Source organism: Poecile atricapillus, chromosome 3, assembly GCF_030490865.1.
Source record: "Poecile atricapillus isolate bPoeAtr1 chromosome 3, bPoeAtr1.hap1, whole genome shotgun sequence".
Lineage (NCBI taxonomy): Eukaryota > Metazoa > Chordata > Aves > Passeriformes > Paridae > Poecile > Poecile atricapillus.
This window is the reverse complement of record NC_081251.1, coordinates 91659166-91684918: the sequence shown is the minus strand read 5'-3', so window position 1 is coordinate 91684918 and position 25753 is coordinate 91659166. Positions and strand designations below refer to the sequence as shown.

Sequence of the window (25753 nt, the reverse complement as noted above, 5' to 3'; positions counted from 1 at the left end):
TGAAGCACATACTACTGAAAGGAAAAATTAACTATCAGCTAACAAATGAAAGGAAGAGAGAGAAAAGCCAGTTCAGAAAAGCAAGAAACCTTGAAGTGCAGTTTCATTCCTGAGAAGGAATTGAAGCAGGTGAAAGAGAGGGGTTTTACAACACCATCCAAAATAGGTGACAATGGGGAAGGGGAGAGGAAAAATTATTTTGTCTTTTCTCTGGGAAGCAGAGCAGCAATGCCAAGATTTTAGATCCTAGGAACAAAATGAAAGAGGACATGTAGTCTAGGGTATTTGTTGTTCTACCTTGCCATACACATCAGTATGGCAAAAGTCATCACACCGTTTTGGTATTGCTATCAGTGCTGTAAGGGTGTGACACAAGACTTGCTTATTCTGTGGGGGGAGAAAGGACTGCTGCATTAGAAATTTCTTCAGCTGTTGAAGCTCCTGCCAAGAAAGAACTTGTGCATCTTCAGACCACATACTAGCTGAAAGCTGGCAGAAAACTATATAACTGCTGTTGTCTCTGAAACATTTCCAAACCAGACCCTCCTGCTTCCTTGGCTGTGAGGAGAGATATAGGTTGCAGTACTTTCTCCACTACTTAACACCTAAGGAGGTCTTAACTGGCCAACTGTGACCCAATTCTGCTCCTTTACAATAGCAAAAGGGTCAGAAAGAGAGTAAAAAGTGTTGGCTGGGAGGCAGGAGGAGAACAGCAGAGGGGTACATGCTTAGAGAAGTCCTGCATCAGTGTCTAAGCAGCATCTCTTGAAGGACCAGCACAGCATATCTGTTCAGAAAAAGACAGGCATGATCTCATAAGCTGAAATAATAAAAGAACATTTTGAAAGAAATAACCAAAAAAAGAAGGAATTGAGGACAGACAAATTGTTCATAAGATCTAAAACAAGAATTTGGCAATACTAAGTCAGCTGTTTCTTATCATTTCAAAATAGATGGGCTTGGGTTACTTTCCTCTTTTCAAAGTTTTTTTTTTTCCCCTCCACAGCACCATTACTCAAGTTCACATAAGAGGTCAAAACAACTAACAAATGGGAAAAAAAATCACAAACATTAGCTGAGGTTCAAAAGGCAATTATTCTATTAGAACATGATTTTGATTTCTATTAAAGGGACCTGCTTTACACAAATCCTGAGACAGCACAGGCTGGCACTACTACATTTATGTCAGGGGAGCCATTTTGAGTCACAGTACCTGAAGATCTGTTCCAACTTGTCTTAAGTTCAGGCTCTGTGGGGCCTGAGTCTGTAGTGCTGGGATGAGCCAGATACTTTTTAAATGCTTTTGAGAAAACAGATCAGTACTCAACTTTTTCAAAACAGCTTTCATATTTTAAAGAGTTATCTGTTTAACTAGTGGCCTGTTGATTTTTGGCTTTTTTTTTTTTTTATATATAATAGAGAATATTTTCTAAAGGAATTGTCACTTGGAGACTGGGTGACATGGGCTGACTGAAAAGCCCTCCCTGTAGATGCAAAGTCCAAAGGAAGTATCAGGCACCATACCAGATATTCTCAAATTTACTTAAAACACAAGTTAATTTTTTGTCCTACAAAGGTCTTTGAATATACTGTGCAGCAACTAGGATTCTACAAATGACTTAAACTACCCAACTCAATGTACTAAATGCATGCTAGTTGTCCCAAGGATTTATACACAAGCCTCCCTAATTTCACAACAGTGTCTTTAACAGCCTGTGCACCATCCTCCCAGAGCGGCATTTTCTCCCCACGCTTTACTCACATTCACCACTTCAGTCCACCCTTTGATTTTGTGTTCCTGAAGGTCAGTGTTTCACATTCACCCCAGTACTTAGGCATATGATGATGGAGGACAAAGCTGCTAACAGTCTCCAGAACAGGGAAGCCTCTGTCCCTTTCCAAGCAAGACAGGAAAGTGCTGTTCCAGAGTTGTGAAGATTCAAATTTTAAGTGAACTTTTACAATTCTACAACAGCAGTTGTCAAGTTTCTCTAATCTGGAAAAAAATCAGCCCATAGGGCATTACTCTCCCTAGCATTTCTTTTTCAAAGGGGGTGAGACACTGAAACCTCCACAGCTGTTCACTGAGGTTGGCCCAGCCCCTCAGAAGGGTCCCCATCTTTTGATAACTTAAATCAAGCTCACCTTGATTTTGCTCTCAGACTCCCACTTTAGCACGAGTTAAGCCCATCTAGACAAACAGGTTCATTGAAGTTCTTGTAACCTCCATGCCTAACAGATTCAGCAAAAATAAAAAGCTGAAAGTCCCTTGAGGAGCTCTGACTTCCATTTGTTAACCACAAGGATCATACTGAGTAAGGAATTTTGACTGCATTAGACATTGTTTTTAAATTATAAATAAAGAACAAATCTCAGGTCTTTTGCTCCTGAAGAAAATAAGGTGGAATAAATGTTGCATAATTTTCACTCTTGTTGATATATTCAGCTGGCATTTATACCACTGAGACCCATATTGTCATCCATGAGCTTGGAACTTCAGCAACCCTGATTGGCTGAGCAAGAAGTTAAATCAGAGTTGAGGCTCTTGTCCCAGCAACATCCCACCAAACAGTTCACAGATGGCAGAAATTTACAGAGGCAGAAGAGTGAGATAATGGCACTCCCCCAAACTGATCATGAGAAATGCACTGGAGTTTAGGCATTCCCCCCATCTTGCTGTCCTCAGGTGGACTTTTTTCAAATCAGTCTGCCACATTTGACAGGAGATCCCAAGCAACATCAAGTTTCTGAGAAATTGGTAGAGATGTCTGCCTGCATAGCGAGAGCTTCCTTTCTCACTCCTGGTATTATAACCTAAAACAGCACTCAGCTGTAGTAGGATTTCAGAGTATTTCAATTTCCATTCTGACATGCAGCACAAGAGTGCCTATGGAGCCAAAAGAATTTGGGCCAAACCACTAAGAGTTTTCATCTTTACTAACATGCACTTGACCACACACTTCTGGGCAAGGCATGTAGTCAGCGTTGCTTATATCAGCTTACTGTAAAGACCACAGACTTGTAAATTGTGAAGTTTAGTCCCACACAGAATTGGGAAGGAAAGGAACTTCTGCTGATGTTGTGCTGAGTAGCTTCTTTTTTTCTTTTTTCTTTTTTTTTTTTTTTTCCCAATAAAGGAAGTGTCCTCATAATAGTAACATTGTTGGACATATTTGCTATCAAGCTCACCAAGGCACTTGCTTTTCCTTTTTATGTTATTGGTACCTTTCTACACAATCATACTAGCAACTGAGCAAACATCATTCCAGCTTTGAGGGAGAAGGTTAAAAATACTGTCTCCTACTCAAAAAATGTTCTGCTCATTTGGAACAAGTCTATGCTACAGCTCTTCGGCACTTCACACCCATTGGTCTTAAAGGACTTCACTCTTAGAGAGAGAGCATTTGCAACTTCCCTTCTGAATAGATAACCAGTTTTGGAAGTGAGGAAATATATACCAACTATTTTTGAAACTGGTAGCCTAGAGTTAGACTTCTAGGATTATTCTTTACTTTTCCAGAGATAGAAAACTTCCATTATGCATTTTCAAAAATGGCTATTCAACATCTCTGACCTTCAGCACTTTTTTAGGTATTAAGGTTTATTTTTAAAATATTGGCACTCATATCTTTTTCAGAGAGTCATCCATCTAAATTAAAAGATAATTTTTGGTACAAGTTATTTATTTAGGCATAAACATTAACTAAGTATTAATTCATATCTGAAAATACAAATGTAGTGATTTGCATTGATAATAGGGAGACTAATTATCATTCTCTACAACTGAATCTTAAATCTATATAAACAAAGGTCCCCCAAAAGCAGCAAGATGATCCACAGACACAAACACACTCTTGTGCACACACATTTTCAGGAGAGGGACCAAGGACAATGGTACCTGCCTCCATTGCTACCCCCATCCAGCCAATTTCAAAGATTGCTCTCCCTACCAAAGCCCTTTAATGAAGCTAGCTAGTAAATTGCAAAGACTTAAAAGAAAATACAAAATAATGATCATTCTGGATATGTCCTTATTCTGGATAATAGGAATTTCATCTCAATAAAGACTGGCTTAAAATTCCCTTACCAGAGAAGATTTCAAATGATTGATCAAAATTCCGCTTCTTTAGAGTAGTAACAGCACTGTTACAATCCCAATCCCACAAATTATAAATATCAGTTTAATCTATAAACCAAACCTTTCATCTTATTGTTCCAATACAGCTTGATCCAGTTTGGCTCCTTCCTGAGCTTCCAGGCTTCCAGGCTGATTTGAAACCCAGCCTGAACACATGCAACGTTCTTCATTTTACCTCATAAACACCATGCTCCTAGACATTAGTGGAATTGCATTTGAATGCAATACTCTGGGGTAAAGCAAATGCAATGAAACATTCCCATATGTAATAATCACTCTAACAATGATATTAAAAATAATCACTCCAACAGTGATATTAAAATGCTTACCTCCTACCACCATGACAAGGCAGAGCTATAGCCCATGCCAGACCAGCTGGATACAGTAGTTTAACATTGTCTTGGTCGACATATCTGGATCTAGGACTCAGCTCAATATATAGTAAAACTAACAGGATAGGGAAATTGTTTGCAAAAATGCAAATTAATTCTCTCCCAAGACCCCAAAAATATCTAATTCTGGTTTTGATATGAGCCACTATCCACAGCAAATAGAACAAATTAATATTTTTTCACATAATAAAGATCAGAAATTGCTGTCTTCATAGGGGCATTCATTGCCCCTTGAAAGACCAGAAAGTACAGGAACTGCCATATCATAGGAAAAAGTTCAGCTTTCCATCATGATCCTCCAACAATATAGATCTATGCTTGCCATCTGCAAGATGTCAACATTCAAGGAGTCCACATTCAAATGCATCAGTCCACTGGACTTTCATGAGCACAATGAACAGTTTTCCTTTGTCTACTTGCTTATTTAAATTCTAGATTATAAAAATAAAAAATAACTAAGAATTCAAGACTTAGACTTGTTTTCCCCTCTCAAAGGAAGATTCTTAAATAATTTGCAATCTTAATTAGTATGCAGGAGTATAGTAAAGTACAAGGAAATAAAAATTCCAGCATAACAAAAGCAGGTTGTGTGGAAAATATAAACAACTTGATTCAGTAAGCATGCAAGGGATTGAGGCCTGTTTGTCACCAGATCTGCCCAAGCTTCCCCCTGGAGTGAAACTCAAGAAGCATACATGGACAAAAGCATGTCAGGGCTTGGTTGGGAAGCCAATACAAGAATAGCTGCAATAGTAACAGTGTTCCACATTCACCAAGATCTTGGGTTACCAAGATAAATTCAGCTACAAGACTCACCCTTGTGAATTCTTAACCCTTTCACTGCAGGATGCCTTCACACATGGCAGTGGGGGGAGTGCAGAGAGTAAATGCTAGGGAACCTTGGGAAGGGCTGTTTCTTCTGGCTGACAGTGATACATCTGCTATCACTCAGATTTAATCTTTCTAGAAATTTAAAGTCTTATTTAGGAGGTAATGGATATTGTGTGGTTATAAAGGACTTTGCCATTAAACCATACTGATGTGATTAAGTTGGTTATTTTCTTCACATACTGAGGCATAAGACCTGCTTATCTCACCCTCCACAAATGAAAAATTAAAATAGCAATTTTTAAAAACGTTTGTTTATACTCCTTCCAGGCCATTTTTTGAATGATTTCACTTTCTTCAACTAATAAAGGACATCATTTGAGGTAGTGGCTTCCTTTTCCAGTTTCCAGATGCCCTGCTAGCTGCAGTGTTAACAGGCGGCAGATACAATTTTCTTATCTTTCTGAATTATAATATTAAAAAACAATTATTTCAAATTTTTTGGTTTTATGCTATCTGGGACCTCTAATTTCTACTTTCAACAGTACATTAATGAAGACAATACAGAGGAAAAAATCTTCCATCACCAAGACATCTCATTAAATTTCTTCTTTTAAAAATATATTAAATAAGACCTCAATAAATGCTTTATTGTGTGCTTGACTGAGGGTTTTTAAAAAAATACTTTTTGTATTTGTTGTACAAGAAGCAGATATAGTGTAATATTTGAAAAAAAAAAAAAGTTTGTATTTTTTTTTTTTAATTGATCACAAGAAATAGAGGAAATACTGCAACAAAGCCTACTCATGCATTAGTCAGGTTCAAAACCTATCAATGGGTCAAATTTCAGCTATGTTTCTATCAACAGAGGCTTGCTGCATTCTTTCTCTTCTAGAATTTTATTCTGTGACCACTCTGTCAGTGTCAATGCTCCGTGTGTAACATGGGGACCCATAAATAGTCCCCTCCATGAAAACTGTAGGAATAGAGCCATTAATTTTGGGATAACTGAAAAACATTGAAGACACTCAATGAGATGATGATGAACATGAAATTATCAAGACAGAAAAACTCACAGTAAGTATCAAGACTTGTAGTCCACTGAGAAGGATACAGAATTAAGAGTCAGGTTTATGCCAGATAGCTCTCCATAACAGAGAACACTGAAAGCTCCTTGTGGCCTCTTAGCAAAAGTGTAGGTGTTGGCATACCTTTCTCCTTCCAAACAGCTTTTTTAAGGCTACAGTGGAAAAGTCCCTGATAACAGACTGAAACCAGCACCATTTGCAAGAGCTGGGAGGGCCAGCTCGATCCTAGCAGCAGGATCTGCTAGCAGGATCTCAGATCCGAGCAGTCAGGTTGAATCCCACCCTGAACTCTTCACCTCCTCTCCAGCACGCTTCCCCTCTAAATATAAACTGCACTGCTGACATGATTGCAGCTGGCACTAATCTTTTCAGATGTTTTCCATGTTGTCCTTGGTTTTGTTTGCTATGTTAAATCAGCCAAAATTCTGCTTTAAGCAACAAAGAAGTAGCAAAAATGTATGTATGAAACAAAAAATATAGATAAAAAACATGGGAACCAACAGATGGGTGTAGGAAGGGAGGAAAAGAGATTAATAGAAAGCAAGATATTTGATGAGCCTGAATTAAGTTGAGCTAATAATATTAATCTGAAACATTAAATATCTTGCAAGTGTTAGAATCTCTGTCATCTGTAATTCTAATAGAAACAAAGCTGTACACTGTGAACAAACATGCTAGCATCAGAGATATTTGAACTCTTATTACTCAACAAACTAGTCAGAGTTGAAATTACCCTGGTACTTGAGCAGCTAGAAGGAAAACCTACAGGAGAAAAATTACAGACAGCAATTGCCTGCAGCTTGTGTCATTCAGTGGAACTACACAAGCTTCAGCTAAATTCTGTGTACACAGCTCTGGGAGTACATAAAAATTTAAAAATTACAAGTTTTTCTAAGAACTCACAGCAAAATGCAAACTAGGATGAATAAAAGCAGAAATTATGTATCCTGGCAGAGGAACTCTCATGCTATTAGATCTCTAGCTTCTTCATGAAAAGACACCTAAAGAGATAGCAATGAGGCTGTTTCTTTCTCTGCTGCAGAGTGGTGAATACTGCCATGGTATGCAGACAATCCAGGGGTGGCTCAGCAATCATCCAGAATTTCTCTGTGTCACTCTTGATTTTTCCATTGCCATAAAAATAGTGGGGGTGTGAGTTTTGGAGGTGAAGCAGCAGGAACAGGGTTCTGAGCCAAAGAAAGGGAATAGAGAAGGACCTGCTAAAAAACTATACCAACCCAAAACACACATGTGAAAAGATGCCAATATTAGCTGAGCAGCAAGTGGACCAAAGAGACCTGGAAAATGCCAGAGCCCTGTTTTCCCAATATATCCAGCTGTCACTAACTGCAACCTTACAAAGAGAACAAGGTTCTGTATTGAAGGGAAGTTTAGGAGACAATGTGCTTGCAGTGGCATCCACTGCATTTTGCAGTTCCTCCCACACAGGGCCTGCATGGCCAAACTGGAGGGAAAATGGTTAAAAGGCATAATCAATTTTCATTAAATAGCTGAAGCCCAAGTACCTACATGCTCTAGATGTACTTAGTTGTCATTCTGTGGGCTGCTGTGCTTTTTGTTATGACTACCAATAAACAAGCTTTTCCATTAATATTTTACACAATTTTCTTACATCTCCTTCTTCTTTTAAAATTGCATGCCACTTAATTCACCCAAACACTTTCACAAACATACAGGGAGAGGAGGGAAAGGGGCTGTTGCTGTTTGAACTAGTGTGGTGCTCATCATAAAATGTTTGGGCAGAAGCTAGTGTACAATATCATGGAACCATATCAAGCTGGAATGAGCATAAATTTATGTATTTGAATGATTGTTGCATGCTCAAAAGGAAATTTAAACGTGTAGCTTTATCAGTGTGATAGCTTCTGCTTCTCTTTCTTCAGATGGACATTTACCTCAAAGACTGACCCTATGCACATGAAAGGTCATTCAGCTGTAAAGACAAGTGAGGAAGGTGACAAAATAATACTAGCAAAAGGAAGATTTGATTGTTTGGAAAACAATAATAATGTCCCTACATTTGTAAAGGACCATGCCCTGTGAGCTTTGTTTTGCTCCCAGTTCAAACAGCCCTCTTTCTGCCTCCAGGAGCATAAGGATAACCAACAAAATCCCTGCTGAGGGCTACTGTGCACATGCTTGAATGCATGAGAACTCTTCAATGCATTTAAGAGTTAGTAACATTATGTATACTATAAGTAAAAGAATAGGACCGTTTTGAGCCTTAAAATGTCTCTAAATACTATGCTTCAGGACACAAACAGATTCCCTTCAGTAGTCAGTCTAATTTATATCCTCTATACCACATTATGCAATGACCAGTTGCTCATAAAGAGCCTTTCTTGCGGGAAAGCACTAGATATTCATTGCCACTTGGGTACTAGGACACAAATTGCCAGATCTGGAAAACAAAACACAACTCCCGTGTTTCTGTGATATGTCCTTAGCTAGCAAAGGATAAAAAAATGCAGAGACTAATGGGCTATTAACTGTCCTGTCAGATAACTAGTACTACACCAGTAATTTCAGTTAACTCTTCTTTACAGGGTCCAGAAAGAAATCCCAGACTCCCAGCACATCCCCCTGCACAAGGTTGCTCCCTTGCCACAGCAAGATCTGTAATATAAAACTGTCTGCACCTCTCCCATTCCACTGCAAGTTAGTATTTGGCTGCAAATGCACTCCTTCCTCTTCCAGTGGAAATTTAAGCTAACAGATCTGGGAATGTCTGGAAATCACTGAGGGCACACACTGCTTTCCTCAAGCCCTGCGGAGAGGGGAAAGCATAAGGCAAGAACAGTCACAGCTTCTGCAGCTTCAGGACTGCTGCAAATTTTCTGCTCTCTTTCCTGTTCAAAGCTGTGACATCTGGGGTTTCAAACTAGCACCAACAAGAATTTCTAATTTGCCTCTAATCACATACAGGTAAAGGTATCTCAGCTCAATAAATCAAGATTACTGACTCATGCACTAGCTTAGAAGTATTCCTTTTTGCTCTTATGAAGGGAGGGAAGGAGGAAAAGAGGGAGGGAATAGGGGGGAAAGGTGCAAGATTTCCCGTAGGCTGTTAATATGCATAAGCAATTAATTTTTCTTAACTGGCTGAAAAACTAACTGAAATGGAGCAGAAAACCAAAATCTATAGAAAACAAACAAAAAGCATAAAGAACAACCTAGACCATGAGTGCTATGTATGTGGTACAAGTGGGGAGTTTTAGGTATAAACTGTTGATAATTATTGCCGATGGCAGAAGTTTGATTAACACTGCTCAGAGCTGGCAGGGCTCCTGCTCCGAGGGCAGATTTCCGAGGACTGCAAGGCTCGGCGCTGAACACTCCAAGTGTGCCGTAAGGGGGTGGAAGGGCTCTGTGTAATTACACTTCTTGCCAGCCTACAAAAACAACAGCCATGCGCCGCTCCAGCCCAAATATAAAATCTGGCAGAAGGGGACTAGACATTCACACTAATCTGCCGGCCTTCTGTTTCAAATGGCACGTGCTTGTAAACAAACAAACAAAAGTACATTTGGGGTTTCAGACTATGACAAGAAGAAAAATGAGACTTTTTTTTAATGTATGGGCTGAAATCTTAATATGCAAACCATCAGTCAAACTCTAATTGCCTAAATTGCTAAAAATGCCTTGCAAAATTACAGCAAACACTCTACCTAATGACTAACATGAAGATATTAAACTGCAAATTAATGACGACTCTGCTATAACATTAACAAAGGAGACTTCAGAAAAATGAAAAATTAGATCATTCTGGAGAGCAGATAGGAAAATGCACAGCTTTCATGCATTGCCTACATGTTTGCAATGAAAACCACACAAAATTTGCCTGAGTTCAGATTTCATTGCAAACATGAAACTTAGCTCAAGGGAAAATTTGCTAATGTTTGCATAACTATTCAGTCAACTGGGGCCCAGCCTCAAGCAAAGCTTTATGATCTAAAGAACTATAAGAAATGTATCGTTTCACATCAAAACTCAGTGAAATGGGGAAAAAAATTGACAGTTTCATTTTGATTTATGGTGACATTTTAAATAAAACTTCAGAGGCAAATGTAATAACAACATAGACTACACAAGCACAAGTGAGGACTGAGGACGATATGCTGCCTAAAATAATCATAACAATTTTTAAAAGTTTAATCTTGCTCTAACAAGGCCTGTCAGAATAAAAGCTGTTCTCACGCTCATAACACACCTTGAGGGACAGGGCAGGGGGCACCCCCAGTTCCACATGTTAGGTAAGAAATTGAGGCACAATGGTTACACATGAGTAATAAAGCTTGACTGTGAACTTAATTTCTCATCTAAACATCCTTCCTCTCACTCAGATTTGGTTCTGCATGTAAAGCCAAGCACCTACACACACACACCTGTTTCAAGCAGCCCACTAACTCCAAAGCCAAACGGAGTCTCACCAGTCTCACTTTGCACATACTCTGAGCATATCACTCAGGTAGGTTCCATATGCAGTTAGCCATTTGGATATCCTCACATCTTCCTATCACCATCTGGTCCCATCTATTTTCATGCCATACTTTCTAAAGCAGTTCGCTTCCCTGTTTCTGCTTCTGCCTTATTGAGTCATTCTGGGCTTTGACATCACTGCTGTTGAATTCAGCCTGCCGGGGATATTCAGTGATGGAAACTTTAATGCGCAATCAGACTGGCCTAAAAAATAGTTGGCAACCCTATAGCTGCCAAAAAAAAATTGTATTGAGTGTTCCTTTATACAGAGTCACTAAAACACCCTCCGACATACTGTACAACCAGAGGCTCCCCTTAAGTGAAAAATAACAGTAAAATGTATGCTTTGTATGTCAAAGTAGGATTTTACATTGAGATAAGTAACAGAAGGAGCATGGCTTATTTTTATCTCAGTATGCATAATTACAGTCAGACATATAAACTGTCAACACACTGCTGGGGAGGAGGGGGAGAGTAGAAGGGGATTTTTATGGCAGAGGGAAAGGAATGATTTTCTGGTTTGCTTTGGTTTTACAGTCAGCTAGTTATCTCAAGATCTATATTTCTTATGTCAGAGAAAAAAAAATAAATTCTCCATCTTATGGTGAAAACATAGCTTTTAACCTCCCCCATGTGAATGTAATGATGGAAACATTAACAGTCACTCTCCTTTGAGAGTAATTTATTCCTGGGATAGAGTAGGCTCTGCCAGCAAGATTACATTCAAAAGTGAACAATATTAGAAAATCCCAATGACAAGGACTATTTAGCAAATTACACAGCTAAGAAGAATTTTCTGACTAATTTTGGTCCCCAAGTTAGAAAATGTTAAAAGGTTGAATTCGCCAAATGGAAAGATCACTTGGCCCAGATTATAAAATACACAACAGTTTCTTATGGCACTATTTAAACCAGCACAAAGGTCTAAACCACATAAGAGAGGGACATTATTATTCAGAAGCATTTTGGAAAACCGGAGCAATAGCCACATTGCAGCTCAAAAATCTGAGGTAGCACAAGCTCAAAGTGAGCCTCCCCACATTCTGGTTCTGCAGAGTCAGACCAAGAATGAGTATAGCTCATCTCTTCAGCTTCTTAGCAGGCTCTGTGAGATCCCCTATAGCACCACTCTAATCCAGCAACATTTTCCATTTCCAGCTCCATCTCCGCTAACATGAGCATCTTGTAGCCCCCGACCCTGTCCCCTTAAGCAGGGTGTGGAATGTGCTTTGCACTCAGTATAAATCAGCTCCAAAAACAGACAGACCTGGAGTCACTTGGGTGTCACAACTTTAAATTATGCCTAAATTTCATTTTAAACCTGAGCCAGGGTCACCACCTGTCCTGATTCACTCCTCTATTGTATCACCCCAGCAACAGCTGGTAGATATGCTCTGAGCGGCTTGTCTCTTGGCACCTAGTGGAAAACTCTCTTTCCTTGTATGAGGAATTGATCTAATTCTTTCTTTTGCTTTATTCTGTGCAGGATATCAGGTGAGCCTCAGCGATATCACCTGAACTGACCAGGACATTGTTAACACCCAAAGAACAGAAATTCTTGTTCTGGAATAAAGCAAAGTCTCAGAGTGACCTACTGTAAACCCATTTATATTACACTCTGGATTGAAGGCACGTGATTCTGTCAAATGAGGTATCACGCAAAGGAGCACTGTCAGCAGCCACTGCTTTTCTAAACTGTTTCAATAAATCTGCAGTGTTTCCTTAAACATCTAAGCCTCTCAAAACCCCTCTGCTATTTTCTTTTCCTACATGCACAGTATGCCATAGAGACAATCAAAAATAAATTACTCTTCCTTGAAACGATGGGCACTTGGCAACAATGGCTAGAGTTTCTCAAGGCAAATTCAAGAGCAGACAGGCTAGACAGACATTTGTTTAGCTTATGACTTTGAGAGTCATAAGCTAAACAAAAATAAAAAGTGGCCAAAGGGAGCCAAAACTCTGACACAGGGAGTGCATCCAAATTTTAATGAACTAGTTAAATCAGAAAATCCTGCAAATTCAGGATTCACCCAATAAACTCAGACTTTGTCCCCTAGATTTCCATTAACTGATGAGACATTTTAAAAAGGTCTTAGGTCTTCTTGGCCTGGCCATTTTTCCTCCCCATTTTTTTTAATTTTTTTTTTTTGGTAGGGAATGAGTAACTTCCAAGCACCATAGGCCAACCAGAGCTTTGTTTTATGTACATAAACGATTATAAGAAGCCAAACACAGAGGGCCATTTCATATTATTGTAATTACAGTTGATAGACTCCAGAAGAACAGGCTATATGACACGTCAAAGGATGAAGACGCAAGCTTAAGCTATGCACTTGGTGTGAGCTTCATAATTATGCACTCTGAGTCTCTCAGAGCTACAGGCCATCAGCCAAGAGCTACATAACTCATTTGGCAGCAAACAGGTACTGAAAAAAGCCCATCAAAATCCATCATCAGCTTTTTTTTCTTTTTTTTCAAGGAATGGCTTCAACATACTTTGGAAATGTCTTTAAGTCCCCTGGCTGCCATAGCTAAGTCACTTTGCAGCCTTGACCACTGTTTCTATAACAAGAAGCATCTAGAATGAATCTTTTCTGCCATGTTGAACAGGCAAGTTCCTGACTTTACCGCATAAAATGTCTTTTCTTCTCTTCCCTTGCTCATTCTTCACCACAGTACCAAGTAATTCCATTTTTAGCACAAAAGAAAGCGTCAAGAGAGACTGTCAAGGGTGGTGTACCACAGAGCTGACCCACCACAGTTTTACATACATTTAATAAAACAATTATCTTCAAAGCTTTTTGTTTTCTCAAAATAGAAGACTTCAACCAGGAAGCACAATGAAAAAAGGGAGAAAATGCAGTTATTAGTGAGACAGAAGACAGTAGGCTTGCTGCTGCCAGGCTGGGGAAAACATAAATGCTGGAAAATATTTCAGCAAAAAAGGGGTTTCTTTTTGCTATTATTTATACAAATATTAAGTGAGAAATTTTTACTCACAATTTTTCTTGATAACAGACCATGGCATTTCAAAGCTGCTGGTAAATGTTTCAGAACCCAATTGAATAAAGTAATGCAGGTCTAAACATTTAGCCTTTTGTTGTTTTGATCCTGTCAACCTTTTTTGTGGCAAATGTTTCTCCAGCAGCATTCAGGTCTGCATCTGTGGCCCTACTCATTTATCTTGCTTTGAAAAAAAAATCCACTTTTGGAAGACGGGCAACCAAAACTTTGGCGTTCTGATCTTGTAAAGAATCATGCAGACACAAAAGTATTGTATTGATCATGTCCATGAGTTAAATGCAGAGGGACAGACTGTGACATCACATTCAAGAACTGAATTAAAGAAAAAGTACAAGAAAGGTCTTGCCAAATCAAGGCCTCTCCACACCACCCTAATAGGGAAAGGATCTGTACTATAAAAAGCCTCATAACCTTTATCAGCTGTAATCCCTATTGTCAAAATTCCCAGCAGAAAGCACTAGTGGGCTGAATCCCTGGTATCCAGAGAAGTCAGTCACCTATCATTAACAGTGTCCTGTAGGCATCTCGATGATGTCAGGTTCAAATAAACGTGTTTCCCAAACATCATTAATACCCTGATCTTTTGCAGCTTTCCTAAAAGAACACAGCTTACAAATACTCCAGAGAGAATTTTCATATGTGTAACCCACGGGTTATACATATGAAAAACATATAAAAAGCAAAGCACATTTCTGCAGGAGCACAGCATTTTTCATGTTTACCAGAGGCACATGAGGGAAATGTATCCCCAAGATCCCTCCCTTTTGATCTCCAGTACTCCTGGTTCTCCTCTCAATATGCCAAAAGCTCTCCTGCTCCTAATTTTCCACTGCACTGTCAGTGTACAAGTCCTGGGAAGAAGAAATCAGATGCAGAAGTTGTTTTCAATTTCTGCTGCAGAGCTGAGATTTGAGAGAGGTGCACAACACCCACATTACCATACTTTGTATTATGTAGGAGCAAATGCAGCCTATGTTTGACAGGAGCAGTGGGGTAGCTGCCAGCACACCCCATGGCAGAGGAACACACCACCACCTCCAGGACAAGGAACTGGTATAAACCCAGAAAACCAACATCTTCACAGAGAAGTAATTACAGAGGAGGCAGAGTCTTACCAAAATTATTTTAATAGTGTAATGTTAACAACATACACCACAGCATGTCATATTTTTCCGCACATGACAGCGACTGAGTGCCATCATTGTCACATATCAGGATCTTTCTAAAAAAGGATAGGAAAGGTTGGCATGAACTCCAGCAAGATATTCGAATTTAAGCAGCTGTGTAGTTTCTTTGTCTTTAGTCGGCCTTTGGGCAACATCTGAAAGTGAAAGGATAAGAACAATAAATCTGGATGTCACAACAAAGGGTTCATCTGTAAACAGCAACCTGAAAAATCCAACAGACTAGTCTGGTAACTACGAGAAAATAAGAAATTAAATCTCCAGTAGATCATTTGCAGAACTGGCTGCATGAAACTTGTCTCAATGGTGCCTTTATATGTTTACATGTGCATGCATACATGTATAAAATCACTTATCAGCAAGTTTTTAAACTTTATTTTCAGCCACAAGAATTCAGTAAGTGGTATCATTTTAGATAAACCACCCGCAGTGCAGAGAACAGTAACTTAAGTTTAAATAAAGCAAAATCTTGCTCAGAATTTTTTCTTTATGCTTCTCCAAATTTGGAGATAATTACTACCAGCAAGAGAAGTATTTCTTGCACTCTCCTTTTAATAAATAGAAAAGCCTAGATGACAGATTGCATAGAATTATCACTATATGTACTCAAGTATCTTTTTGCATGCTCAGAACATACAGGCTGAACCATGCAACCTCAGAACTGCTCCAGCTTGCCAAATTCCAGGATGCAAGTTGTAACAGTGGTGCAATGAAGCTGTACTGCCCTATAGTAACTTGATAGCAGGGATGACTCTAGTACTGTTTGTTTCCTGTGTCAAACCACAGCAACATCCAGTCATGACTACTGCTAGTAACAAAAGCTGGAAAAACATCACTCACCATTGCAGATGCACAGTCATAGGTGCTCCAGGCTTCTACATTTATTCTAAAAGGCCATTTTGAAAATTGATGCTGGTAAATTTCTTGGCTTCAGATGCTGCCTCAGCCCTTCTGATTCTCCAGTAATAATTATAATAGCTTTCCAAATGAGCAAACTGGTAAGTACTGGACCAAAAATACAGCACAGGAATAGTCCCATGGAGATCAGTGGACTACCCAAATGCATTAAATTTAGCAGGAATGGTGCCATATGAATATTCATTTGTCTTCCCATCGATCAACTAAAATTCTCATAAGGTCTTGAAGGACACATTTCCTTTTCACAGAAAACACCCCCAATTCTTTGCTTTTCAGGGGGCTGAAGATAAAAGAAGGATAGTCTGTATGCAAGGAGTTGCTTTTAATTTTGTCCCACTGAACTTCCCGGACCCACAATGGGAGGTTAAAATGCATCCATGATTTGGATTTGGTTGTTTCCAAATAGTTATTACTTTTCCCTGACTGTTGGCATCTAAAAAAATTAAATAATAAAATAAAAAATAATAATATAATCATGTTTTATTAATGATGCTTTAGATACAAGTCAAATTCTTCAATTTGACAGAAAAACCATATACAGAAGAAACAAAACTCCCTAACTGATCTGCAGCTTGGAAATATCTTTTAAAAACCACAGTTCGCATAAGTTATTTGTGATATGGTCAGGTATATCTCAAAATCTAATCTCCATTTAGATTTTGAGAGAACATTGCATCAAGCACCTACTAAACAACTGACAGAACTGTTTTACTCTTCTCCAGTTCAATATTAGATGCACATATCAGCTATACACTGCTGCATGGGTATCATTAGAAGTATGTTCCCAGTCTATGTCCCCATTTCACAGCAGGGTACACAAACTTGCATTGGTTTCTGCTGTATCTGCCCAAAGGTTCAGAATGACACAGAACTTTAAATCAGAAAACATGTGCTGTGCATTTAAAACCTTGTTCAGCTCTATTTTTTATTGCTCGATTAATGAATAATAACACCCCATTTGTGTGTTTCATTATGAAATATAATATGCTCACATAGATCTAATCATAGAGTCCATCGAGTAAGCAAAATTCAAAGGAAGACAATAACGGCTATTAGAGTACAACAATAGCATAAGAATCATAGATGACTTCACCTGAATTTCAAATCTTCTTGGTAGCTGCCCTAAATTAATTGGATCACAAAACTCTGAAGAACAGATTTGCGAACCCCTACCCAGGCTCAACAGCCATAAGATCTTTCATTCATTACAGGACCATCTAAATAACTTCATCAAAAACACTGCTCTGTTTGAAGACAAGTTCCTACAGGGATTTCATCCACAAGCATGAGAAGAGAAAATAAGATTAATTTTATGATGAAGGCAGTAAGCAGAAGAAGAACAGAATTGTTGGAGAGATCCATGGATCAAGGTCAGTTCAAAAGGCTGCTCACTTCAGCAAATCCTGACACAGGCAGGCACAGCATGTAGTTTCCAAGCAGTTCAAGCAGAGACTCTGTGTAGAGCCAACACCTTCCTGAGGCAGAAGCTGCAGAACAACCCCAGTACCTGGCTTTAGGAGACCCAGCCACCACTCCCCAGCCATGCTATGACTCCAGGACACCTGAGCACACTCTGTAGTGACTTTGGACCCTGCTGTCTCCCTCTTTTCAAATGCTGCTGGTCCCCTAATGATGGTATGGGTCTTGTGTCTTGTGTCATATAAAAATACACTGTTCACAGGGTCAGACAGGCGGGTCACCACTGAGGCAGAGCCTCTTACAGTTCTCCATGGAATTTGTGTTCAAAGGCAAGTTTTATGATATTTAATTATGAAGAAAGAAAAAAAATCAGCAGCTGTATTACAAGACCTGATCCTTCTGTTTAGAGCTTCTCAGCTGTGCATGATGGCCAAGCATCCAGTCTTTAACACATTTGACTATTGCTGTCCTCTAGAAGAGAGTCATCAGCTCTAATGTCTTTGATGTGGATGAAACTGCAGCGTTACTTTATGGCTATTCCCAAGGACCATTTCCCATCTCCAGCACCAGTGTCACACACCATATGCTTTGGCTCAGTGCAAGGCAGGAGAGAGCACCTGGCTTCAGACTGTGCTGAGCACACAGTGTGGTCTGTAGCACTCCTACACTAACACTGTGTACTCACAACCATAATTCCCTGATAGGAAAATTTCACCAACTTGGAACAGACAGGAGCAAACAGACTCCAACTCAGGGATTACAAGACTACCTGAAGAGATGAGAAAAGCCTCACTACAGCTTCCTGCAGCTGTCATTTCAAGAATTGACACACCTCATAAAGTCAGCATGGTAACTATCATTTTCTTTTGAGGTTTAGTGAGAGTAGCTTTCTCGTATAACACTTTCAGGCTCTTTCACCAGCCATATCAGGCATCTTTGCTTTTTCAACAGCATCACCACAAACAATTTCCTAAGTAGTCCTATTCTGCCAGCTCAAAAAGATGGATTTGTTTACTCATCCAGACTCATTAAACTAGCTAAATGTTGGTTTTGCCTTCGAAAATACTCTATGAGTATTAGGCAGCCACAAGAAAAATGAGCATCAGTTTTCCACAGATCTACCTGTATTATGAAAAAGACCCTGTGGTTCCTAGTATAAGGCTAGGGAAGATCAGTGATATAGAGCTTTCAAGCTCAGGATACATATATTAAACTATTTAATGAGCCTATGCAATTCAGTCTTTCCTCTTAAATGTAAATACCTCAGGATGCAGGGAAGAAAAGACAGCATACGTGAAAAGACTGAAGTAGCCTTCATTCTTCCTCTAAATCGGAAGATATTTAAAAGAAATCAAGGGATGAGAAGGTCAGTTTCTCTAAAAGCATTATGTGAGAGTTTATGAATGAGGAACTGTGTTCTAGAAAACTGTCTCTCACAGCACATGCACCATCACAAACATCAGGTTTAAGCACAAACCCCTTTCCTTCCAGCACTTGATGCCTTCATGAGCTGGAATACCACAGGCAGCTGTACTCATGGTTTGGTATAGCAACTCTATCCTGAATACAAAGCTTTGCAGAAAAAAGTGACAGAATTTTTCTGCAGGCACTACAACTAGACAACTTTGCTTTGCAAAGATGGAAAATGTGGGGAATATGGAAGAAGCTCAAGAGACATAGTTTGATTTGTGAAAGATTCAGATGCTTTATTTGGAATTCATTCACAAATCATTCTGATATTTCATGCCTCTTCATTTCAAGAGAGAACCAGGACATATGCACTGATTTTTATCATGTCTAGCCATTTTCCATGTTTTCCTGGAAACAATACCACAGAGAGCACCAGCCTTGGCATCAAAAAAGCTCCAGGTTCAACACAAATACTGAATGTCATCTTGCATTCCATTTTTATTCAAATCAGCATCAGATCTTCACACAGAAGTAATCATAGATAGCTCCCACAAATTCATGCTTAGCAAAGGCATAATGTAATATACAATGAAAGAACAGTGATCAGAGAATCCTACAAATTAAATCAGTTTGGTCCGTATCAGAAATCAAATACTTGTGATAATTCTCAGTCTGTTTAACACCTTTTATCTCAAATTTAAACAGGATTACAGTTGGCTTGGCATCTTATTAGCTTTATAAAGAGGCAACACGTAAATGACAAAATAAACAGGTAATTATGGATAAAGATATATTTCTCAAGCTGACACCCCCCAAGCCAAATGATGTTTCTATTAGCAATTTAAGTAAAAAAATAATTTTTTGTCCATTTGATCTTGAAAGAAAGCACTGTACTAACATTTTGCTTGCCTCTCCCTCTATGTAATATCATTGATTTTCTCAACTGAAAATATGGTGCCAGTGGGCACAGCTCCTGGCCATGGCCAGTGATTTATTGTACCTGGGAGGCATCAGCTGTAACTTGTGAAGGGTAGTAGATCATGTCTAGAGCAAAATGGATATGAATAAGTACTTTTTCTGGAGTTTGGCCATGTTACACTACTGCTCAAAAAGAATGGGCAACTGGTTATAGATGAATAGAAAAATTAGCCTGCAAAAGACTTCAAAAGGTCATTGAAATTATTCCACCAGGAAATTGTTGCCCCAAGGCAAGACAAATTCTACCTATGTCTTTCCTGCCTGATGGTTGTCTCATCTACTGGAATTTCTATTACTTGAGGTTCTTTACAGCTCCCCCAGACAATTTTTACCAGTTCTTTACCATCTACCTGTCTTTACCAGGAGAACTGACCTAAGCCTTTCTTGTGCTAGTTTATGCCCATTAACTTAATCTCCTAGCTGCCAGGGCCATGGTTGCCAAATTGACTTCTTTGCAGCTACCTGGTACATATTTCAAGTCTATGATTTCCTTATCATGTAGATTAAGAAAATCTGTTTTCAATGCAGATGTTTCTTCAATCCCTTAAACCTCTATTTTAGTTCTTCTACCCAAGTGATTATACCTGCAACAAAAACTTAAAGCCAGGAGAGTAACATGAGATCAGAAGGTTCATTTTATGCAGGTTGAAAAGCTGTGACCATTTAGAACCTTCCAAAGCACCTGCCTTCATCCTCCTTGCAATCACACAACGCTGTTGATGCCTCTTCAACTCCTTAGCCAGACTGTACCAAACTCTTTTCTATTAAACAACTATCTTCACTGTCCTCTGTCCTGCATCTGTAATGCTGCCTATTCACATCATCCTCCTCTGCACTTACTCCTACAGAAATACATCACCTTTCTTCAGAATGTTTCTTTAATTTCTCTTCAAATTTTAGATGTTCCTAAGTTTTGGTGTTACCTACAAACTTGAAATGTGTCATCATCCAGATTGTGTAAATTTTCAACAAAACCAAGGTCCAGAGAAACATCCCCTGAGCCCTGCTCAGGGGCACATTATTATAACAAAGGATAATTGATAATATTCTTCCTTCAGTGAGTTTGTCACTGCTTGCAAGAATCTCATCTGTTTCTCTGACTTCGTTACGAAGGTGTCACATAAACCAGAGTCATAACTCCAGCAAACTCAAGACATAAAGCATTTTAAGTTATGTAATGCCTTTTAGCTTTTACCTTTCCCTCCCACAGTCACCTCCCAAGGAAAAACCAGAGACTCTGAAACTGGACTTGTTACCAGAAGCAGCAAGAACTTGAGCTTGTGTTTGCACTTTGAGCAACAATATTGCACAAGTAATCTTAATCCATCTCTGCTCTCAGCTGCTCATTCACACCTTTGTACTGCTTAGAACTGTGTGTGTGCACCACACTTCTGTGTGGCAAGCAGAATCTGAAAAGCAGAATCTGCAAGCACAGGAAAGAGGCAACATTATGGTTAGTGCTGAAAAAGAAAAGTTTCCTAAACTACACCAGTATTTTAATAAGAACATGAAAGTCAAACCTACGTTTCTGGGACTGAATTTCTTGTGGACTAGTTACAGGTTTCAAAGAGAAATCCAGAGTTCCTTAAGCTATGTAAAGGTATTAATTTTTTCAAGAGCTAGGCAATATAAAAGTGGAAGCATCTTGTGATGCTCATCACCATCTGCATGCCAGCAGTTACTAACCAAAGACTCACAAGAGCAGAAGTGCAAGGAAATTCAGATGGTTTCTTTCCATGTGCCATTGAAGAGCTATGTGTGCTGCAATTTGCAACCACTGGGCCATGCTGAAGCATTAGGGACCTGTCTTCAGTCAACATGGTTAGTTCCTAGACTAAAAAAAGTCAACCTTTTTATAGTTTTTGTGATTCTCCTGAATTTGGCCTCATACCAAGATAGGAAATTCATAAATTACTTCAATTTTAAAGAAAGCTGGAATCCAAAATTAATAATGTATAAATAATTCCTCCCAACATTAATGTAAATTTCTGAAAAGTGCGATAAGTTTGTATATATGCTTCAGAACATACTGCATCCTTCCACATATCTTATTCCTCATATAGTATATATATAGGACACAATCCAGAATGCCATCTTTACAGTCAATGCAAGCACCTTCCTTTGCAAGCCATGGGACAATTTCACAACTGAATTTAAAGTCAATACCACAAAGAGGATGACAGTACTTGTTTTCTGTTAATGTGGCTGTCATCCCTGTCACTGGATTAAATGGTAGATCTTTAAACATGCTGTCACATCAAACAGTAGAGAGAGAAACATTAATTTGCCTTCTGCTATTTTGGACATGACAGAAAGTTTTTTTTTAATTAAGTTTCCATTCATAATCAGGCTTCCAGCATGTGAGTTCAATGTTCTCTATTTGGTTGTTTTAATGGTCCCTGATGCAAGCCAGCCAAGGCTATGATTACTTTTATTTCTGTGTGTGAAAAGGCAAAGAATCATGAAATAGCTTACATTCCTAAAGCCTGTTGCCATTGGGCAGGAGTGCTCTGGATCATCACCACTGGCAACAATAGACAGTGCTGTAAAAATAGCATGTACACATGCAGCACAACAGACCAGCTGGCCATCTTAGGACAGGGGAAATGCAGCTCTTATGACCTCCACAATAGTTGCCTGTGCCAGTTTAAATCTCCAGCAGAGGAATTTAAATGAATGTTGAGAACTGCCCAAATAGACTCCACCTTCATTTATGAGATTAATTCTTACTGTTATTGCCAGTTCTGTCTATAATTACGATGGAAGGTCATTTCAGGAACATATGGAAAATCATTATATCCACAGTCCAAAAGTAATTGCTTGAGGGCAGTGTGCTGTTGACTCCCTTCAGTTTGTTGCTTCATCACTTCACCCATGACCTGGAGGAATAAATTCTCCTTCACCAACACAGCAGCAGCTTAGTTTCCATACTTGTTAGTGTCTGGTGTCTCTTACAATTACAGTTCTCAGCAAATCCAAAAGTCATAGAACATCTTAGTGTCTATGAAATTCTGTGTCCACCATGTGTACTGAATTCTAAATTTATGTTAGATTTACTAAATTAAATGATACAACAGATTTGGCTTTTGAAAACAAATTTGGAAGATGGAATATTCCAGTTGCCATGAAAAAGCCCAGAGAGAAAAATCATGATGTATTGGCAGGGAAAGATATGGACAGCATGATTAGCGAGAGCAAAATATGTAAAATCCAACTTCAAACTTCCCAAAGACACCCTCCATAAAAGGGGAGCCAGCCCTCATGAAGGAGAGCCAGAGAAGACCTGAATCTGTGGGGTCAATTCAAAGCCATAATTAGAAGTATTACATCTTTCACTCTTCCAGCTCTCAAGATTTCACCAGATGTCATTTAGACATGGAAGGGAATGGGGCTTAGCCATGACCATCACCAATGTGGCTGTTCCCCTACTGCCTGCACCCTCCCGAGTGAGCTTGGAATTGGCTGGGTATTTTCAAGTTTAGACACTGGAAAGAAATCCCAAAGTTTTGTGAAAAAAACTGTGGCTAATAGATTTAATTTAGTGATCTCTACTGTCAGGGTGAGACACTGGTGATTGGGTTCTTTTTCCCCAGGACCAAGATTGACAAGAGAGAAGCCGTTTTCTCACATTTGGGCTTAGTGTTTAATCTTTCCTTATCTATATTACATATATACAGAGTACAAGGAGCTACATACACTAAGATAGAGAGGTGCAAAATGGCTAATGAAGAATCTCTTCAAGGTCTTTTATATGTCTATTTGTCCAATAATCAAATGCCAAGGAAGTTATTTTTCTTAGAGACCCAATGACCTGACACCTGTGTGCTGCACTGCGGCATTCTCCATCCAATCACTCATTATTACCCAAAAACCCTTGGAAGAAGATGATGAAGAAGGAAGAAGAAGGAATAAGGAGAAAGGCTTAAATCCTAAACATCCTAAATCCTCCATATTGTCTCTTCATCTCTAATATAGCCTAAACCCTAAACTCTCTCACCCAGTGACTTAAGAAAACTCTACCTTACACACTCACATTCCCAGTTTCTCTACCTAACGTTAAAAGCTGTCTCCATGGTGTTATGCTAAAATCTGTGCTCTCTTGGGTGTCAGAGCCAGACAGCACAGGTAAGGGCCTATTTTCTGTGCTTCTAACCCCAACACTACTTGTGGGAAAACAGGCAGAAAGCAGCAGCAGCAAGTCCACTTGACATGGGAGCAGTCAACACATGCATCCTTCTGAATTAGCATGGCACAGTAGTGCCTTGCTCAGCTGGGCTAACCAGAAGTACCTAGAGAGGAGAGAAGAGCCAAAGGTGGTGAAAGGTTACATAGACATAGCAAATATTGGCTTTCCTAACTCTATTTCTCATTAATCAAATTTGTTTGCAAGTTTATAATTTAAAAATATGAAAATAAGAGCAACTCAGACTGCCTTAAAATGCTATTATGAATGAAATGCAACAAATCAAAGTAACTTATTTTTAATAAAGGAAATCTCTAGTGAAAATTGAGACAGGACTATTTTTTGCCTTTATTCTTTTTGAAAGACTTCCTCTAGTCCCAAACAAATAATTCAAGGAAGTCTTACATAAAAGATCTGATTAGGTGATCCCAACAGTCCCCTTCAAAACCTATGAGTCAGTTTTCAGACACAACATAAAAATCAAGAAACTGAGTCTCATAAAAATAATCTTGAGGATTCTTATCAAAGGAAAACTGGTTTGCATATTTCTGAGTCAAAGCACATACATAAAAAGAAAATGTAAATACAAAGCAACTGAGAGATTTCAATTCAAAAAATCAGTATTTAAAAAGAGTGGTGATAAACTCACATTCTGAGAGGATAGATGCATAGGCCTCCAAATATTTCCAATAATCCTCTTGGTTATCCTTACTTCAAACCAGGCTACCACTCCCTTAAGGAAACTTAACCCCCACGCCTGTACCTGTCCCTTTCAGTGAACTTCACAACAATGTTCACAGAGTCTGACCTCTTGTTCAGGGCCTAAGAGGGTCCACTGTGACCTGCATGTCAGTATTCACACACCATCTGTTCTTTCACGGGAGGAATAAATTCTTTCTTTCCATATGAACTCTGAAATCTGACCAGAACATGTAGTTACAGCAGCCTCTTGCACTGAGAGGTGTAAGGTCAGAGAGAGCATGACCCCGCCCTTTTCCTGATAATGATGCAATAGTTTAGTGTATCCACACACTGCTGCTGTATATGGAAGGGAAATACATTGCAAATTAGTATGGATGTTAGTGATGCCTGGAAAAATATGAGACAGAAGATCCTTGTCCTTAATATGCCTACTCGAAGAAAGGACAAAGGTTACTGTAAATCAAGTCCTGAAGATACCATTACAGTAAAAAGTCTAGGAAATTTTTCTTGACAGTAATTTCCTATACCCCTAATATAGATGCAATGATACACACCTCCTTTCTTTTTTCTTATTTTCAAAAAATTCTTCCTGTCATGCCATCTGACCTGCTTAAAACAAGGAAAAAAAAAAAAAAAAAAAAAAAAAAAAAAAAAAAAAAAAAAAAAAAAAAAAAAAAAAAGACTAGAGCAAGATATTTTTAGCATTCCTGAAGGAGCTTCTTCCAAATGCCATTCATTATAGAGCTACATGAAATCATCTTTCTGGACACTCACTCCAGAATCTAGGACAAAGTGAACAACTTCAGCCATAGCCCACCCCAGAGAAATACTGGATTCTCTGTTCCAGCATAATGCATTAAATTCAAATTGGTTTGTTCCTCAGCCAAGGGACACAGCAACATAATTTACTATTTCCCTTTTGAATATCCAATACAGAATAAATCTGATCTGCTGGGGAAGTGTTTTGACAGTCTAGCCTGAAAGCA

The 25753-nt window shown here is 38.9% G+C and overlaps 1 long non-coding RNA gene across 4 annotated transcripts in view; it reads right to left on the bottom strand.

The window, feature by feature from the left end:
* Positions 1 to 25753, bottom strand: part of LOC131578063 (uncharacterized) — a 224472-nt gene that overhangs the window by 74740 nt on the left and 123979 nt on the right. Inside the window, exons 5-6 of one of the 4 annotated variants that reach the window (XR_009277371.1) lie at positions 15998 to 16508; positions 15111 to 15294 (exon numbers count right to left, since the gene is read on the bottom strand). The exons of 2 other annotated variants lie outside the window; for them this stretch is intronic. This is a non-coding gene — a long non-coding RNA (uncharacterized LOC131578063). Of the gene's footprint in view, positions 1 to 15110; positions 15295 to 15997; positions 16509 to 25753 lie in introns of those variants that run through there. One more of the 4 variants, XR_009277369.1, reaches the window with a different exon arrangement.